Source organism: Mya arenaria, chromosome 11, assembly GCF_026914265.1.
Source record: "Mya arenaria isolate MELC-2E11 chromosome 11, ASM2691426v1".
Lineage (NCBI taxonomy): Eukaryota > Metazoa > Mollusca > Bivalvia > Myida > Myidae > Mya > Mya arenaria.
The window spans coordinates 58,177,847-58,182,620 of NC_069132.1; the positions used below are offsets into that span (position 1 = coordinate 58,177,847).

Consider the following 4,774-nt stretch of genomic DNA (forward strand, 5'->3'; position numbering starts at 1 on the left):
TCTCGAGGTGCGAGCCGAGTGAAATCAAAATCTGCCAAAATCCACGAAAGTCGAATACGACATTCCGGATCAAAATGCAGTACTAATAACCCTTTTGTTATATACATTACTGGTTAGATCACTCTAAAGCCACCTGTTTTCATAATAAATGTCATTTAAACGACGATTTTGTTTTATGACGTCATTTTAACATCGCGCATCGATACTTGTTATGACGGTGACGTCACAAGAGTGGAATACGGCCGTATTGCACTAGAGTGGAATACGGACTACCGTATTTTGCGATATGTATTGCGTGTGGATTTATGATGGGTATATAATAAATTCTTTTGTTTAACAAAGAAGGTTATTTTCGAGGACGGTCATAGCAATTATAACAGGACTAAGGCAAAACTTTCCTTTACTGCGTTCTTTCTACAATAAAAAAGTACATGTACATGTATGTATGTATGATCAATAAAACAAATCAATCAATGCTTTCATTAGTATGAATCATGTGTTTTATATTCTCTTTATTTTATATTGATGTGCCCGGACATTTGCGGCCGAAATGATATATTGACATCCATGTTTTCGTGTGCATTGTTTAAGTAAGAAGTGACTGTTTTATAAACATACACACGTTAATTTACTTGAAGGAGTAATATTGAGACTTTGATAAAGTGATAAACCGTACATACCACATTCCATAGTCATTTGTTCAAACGATCTCCGGAGGGGTAAACGTATATAAACTTACTTTCTATAATTAACCAAGAGTGCAATTTACTGAAGACTTTACCCCACCCGGCATTAATAACTTTTAGCGAATTTTGTTCTGCATTTAATATCTTGATTTATTACGACTTAATTGTGCAATGCTCACTTTGACTAACATGTACACTTCTTTTTTGTGTTATTTTCTTACTGCTGGTGCATTTATATATCAATATTCGAGTTTTCACTTTGTGCCGATGTCAGCAATATTTGTTTTAAATTGTTAATCTGCGCAACTGCCGTTGCTGAAGAGCGGGATTCGTAATGGGTATAAATGTGATCGACACTTATTTTGTTTACACTTTGATAAAGGAATCACATTGTCAATAGCAAACGGCGATAACAGGCTTGTAAAACTTGCCCGATCATGTATGTGTTACCTCACAAAGTTTTACTACTCAAGGGAATACTACTATCTATAAAAGCGCATCAGCCTGGATCGATGTTTTTGTGTTAAATAACGTTTTAATTGACCTTACGACAGCGGCTTCTAAGCCACGCCCCCTGATATCAAGGGAGCTAACTCTGTCTATGTCCGTCAAACAAACGAGGAAGTAATGGCGTCTCGCGTCGTTTCGCTTTCCGATATTCCTGACAAATTATCATAAATGTGACATTACAATGCGAAAAAAATAGAAGTCAAAGGAATTTGTAACTGGCTGCTACATCGGAAGGCTCGATATATCTTTAGAAAATGACGATATCTAATATTTACGGGGTAAAATCTATCCAAGTCAGAGAAAATCGGATAGCCGCCTAGTCCAAATAATTGTACGTTGACGGATGTTTTTTAGATTTTCGATATGGCAAATCCTTCACGACGTTAGGGATTGGAAGAATCCCGTATAACACGTCTAATATTTTAGACTAGATAGCCGCCATGTTGTCAATATTGACATCGATACAAAGGAAAAGCGTGTGTGTGACGCATACTGTAAATGCAAACAAGGGTAAGTTTAACTTTTAATAACACCGGATCCTTCTTACAGTATTGTTGAAACAAAGATTAAATCATCGCACAATATGAGTAAATCATAAATGGCCCGAATAGGGAACCCGGAAGTGACATTAAATAACAGTTAAATGCCAGCTATACACTATAACCTTGTATTCTATAGTATGAGCAGAAATGGTTTATTGGGGTTATGCATAAAAAGTTTCAGTTCTAAGCGATTGAACACTCTCCCTTATGAATAATAATGTAATAGTTGACAAGTGACAATCGTGGGTGATACCAATCTGTAACTTTTGCATTGCTCAAACATTCACATGCTTTGATTTTTGTTCTTACAGAAATTGTGGAACATGTTCACACACTCTGGCTGTAAAAGTAGACCTGGGAGGAAAAGTGCCCCCGGTGTGGGGCTCGAACTCACAACCACCAGAACCGCCCGGCACTCTAACCAACTAAGCTGACCGGGCAGCTGGTTCTAACCCACACACACTACCCTCCCCCCATTTACCGGTTAAGGCTGGTGGAGGGTCTCCTGCTATTTACCGTTGACACCATTAAAGTATTCTGATTGATGGAGATAAGGAAGTCCCCTTATTATTGTCTTCAACAAGCCTACCGCCACAGGGGACCTAGCATAAGACCGGAAACCGCCCCCCCACACACACACACATGATATTTGCCAGTCCAGGCAATGTCAACCGCAAGAGAAAACCAGTGATGACAAGTTTTACAAATAATCGGTAGGACCTATTTTAAAGCTTTTTATAACATTTAGTTTTACTTTGCTGTACAAAAGTAATGGACTATTTGTCCAGAGAAAAACAACAACCACAAAACATTAGCTATTATCTTGTCAATATTTCATTATGATATACATGTAGAAAGCAAACATCAAAGGCAGTAGCATTTACAGCTAGTATTAAAATATTTAACAATACATGTAACTGATTTATTTTAATATTGGCATCTTTTATTTATTTCAGGAAAGTGTGGTCTTTTGAAGAGAGTTCTTGAAGTTGTTCAGCATGTTGTTTTGATGGATTCTTGGAAGGATGTACCTCTATGATGTTAGCTTCAGTTCTGGAGTATAACACCAGTTGTTGCATATTTAATATCAGATTTATTAAATACATTGTTGTTTTTGCAAACATTACTTAAACTTTGATATTTCTTTGGTGTTTATGTATGATATTGTAGGTGAATATCTCTTTATTGCAATGGCAAATATATTTTAAAATATATAGCATTAGCAGAAGTTATTTTTCACTGTTAAAGCTGCACTTTCACAGATTGATCACTTTGACAACTTACACAGGATTCGATTGCATTTATCATATTTTGCTCGGAGAAGTTTGCTTTGTGATTTATATATTAGGTCTTAATTTAAAAAATGCCAAAACAAGCCGATTCTGAGACAAAAAGTGTCAAACTAGAATTCTGTGAGAGTGCAACTTTAAGAATACTGTTAATCGAGTGTGCATGTGATCCGGACTCTGAACATTGGATGAACTATCATTAAATATTGTAGATTTACGTAAATGGCCCAAAATATAAGAATAACAATGAAAATATGTACATGTTTGACTTGTTCTTTATTCATAATAAGTCTAAGTCTTTACAGCACATGTTTGGCAGAATCAAGTTCTAATGAACATAATAATTGATTTAAATGTACAGTGAAATAAATTGTTTTATACAGAAAATAATACCTTAACGATTCAGACCGATCTGTTCTCGTTTTGTTTTGGTGGCTCAAATATTTATCTGAGTTTTGGAGGAGGCCTAGCTGGTGTGAGCTGGTCAAATACAGTAGCTGCTTGAGGGTCAGGGTTTTCTTGATTGGATTTCCCGTCGACAAAGTGCTGATATGAAAATAAGAAATCTATGAAATGTGTCGGAATGACAGCTACAAAAGCCATTGTTTACATAGGAACCATACGAGTAGATGAGATTCGGAAGCATGCGATGGTTCGGACAAAAATTTAGTTGTACGATATTTCCTGATTTACTTTGAAAGCAAAGCAGTTTATAAAAACTACATAACGGTATCAACAAAAATACCTCTATCTTGAATGAAATCAATCGTGTCCATGTTGAACCTAATATTAAATGGCCATTAATGCCGATTTGACAACACAAGCCAAAGCATAAATGTACGATGTTTATAGTTTAAAAATAGTAACACTTATTTAGGTCATGCACGGACAATTTCAGTATTAAATAAATTTTGAGTGGATTGAAATAAGTAGTTTTGTTAAAAAAAATACTTTTGTACCGACGTATAGATGTTTCGCCTTTGAACGATCTTTCAAAATTTCCAAGTTCAACTGTTGATGAGGTCTTCCACAGAGTCTGATACAGCACTTGCATTTTTCTAAATAACTCGCTGGTTTCGAATACGGAACGAATTGGAAGCCATCTTTAGTCGGCCTGGCTACCTTGTATCCGAATTACAAGTGCCATGACAACACCTTTTTACCATAATACTTAAAAAGGCGAGGAATTGCCAGCGCATGTATATGACGGACTCTGGTCAGTTTGACGGACAAAATGGCGGATAGCAACACGGCTTATCAGCCCTACATTCTGATTGGCTGATAGGACCTGTCAATCAAATCCTGTCGTAAGGTCAATTATCGGAACAATTAAATAATTTCATGTTTTTGATCTTACAATACTCTCTATAAAACTGTTTACTTCAATCGACTCTCGTCCAGATTTCAGCTACACAAATGCAGCAGAAAGGTCACAGATGGTTTAAAGGTGAATACATAACCATAGCTAGGAACTAGTGTCTAGTACAGACGAGTAATAGGTGTCTAATAAGCAGGTTAGGGAGCTCCCCCCCCCCCCCCCCCCCCCCCACACACACACACCTAACATATGGCTTTAGTTTTCTTGCAATAAAGTATTTCATGTGGTGACAAAAATGAATATTGATTAAATTTACAATTGTTTAATACCCGTTTCACATGTAACTTATCCTATTAACATTAAGACCCGTTTTGTTTGTAGCGTTTCGCATGTATTGTACGTATAACTAACGACAACTCACCGATGTCA

The 4,774-nt window shown here is 36.4% G+C and overlaps 2 long non-coding RNA genes across 2 annotated transcripts; one reads left to right on the forward strand and one right to left on the reverse strand.

The window, feature by feature from the left end:
• Window positions 1-1,302: 1,302 nt before the first annotated feature.
• LOC128209243 (uncharacterized) lies at window positions 1,303-3,427 on the forward strand. The gene is made up of 3 exons (XR_008256965.1): window positions 1,303-1,706; window positions 2,050-2,451; window positions 2,695-3,427. It is a non-coding gene; the product is annotated as an uncharacterized LOC128209243 (long non-coding RNA).
• Window positions 2,545-3,758, reverse strand: LOC128209244 (uncharacterized). The gene is made up of 2 exons (XR_008256966.1): window positions 3,421-3,758; window positions 2,545-2,791 (listed from the first exon to the last, which is right to left on the reverse strand). It is a non-coding gene; the product is annotated as an uncharacterized LOC128209244 (long non-coding RNA).
• Window positions 3,759-4,774: the final 1,016 nt, after the last annotated feature.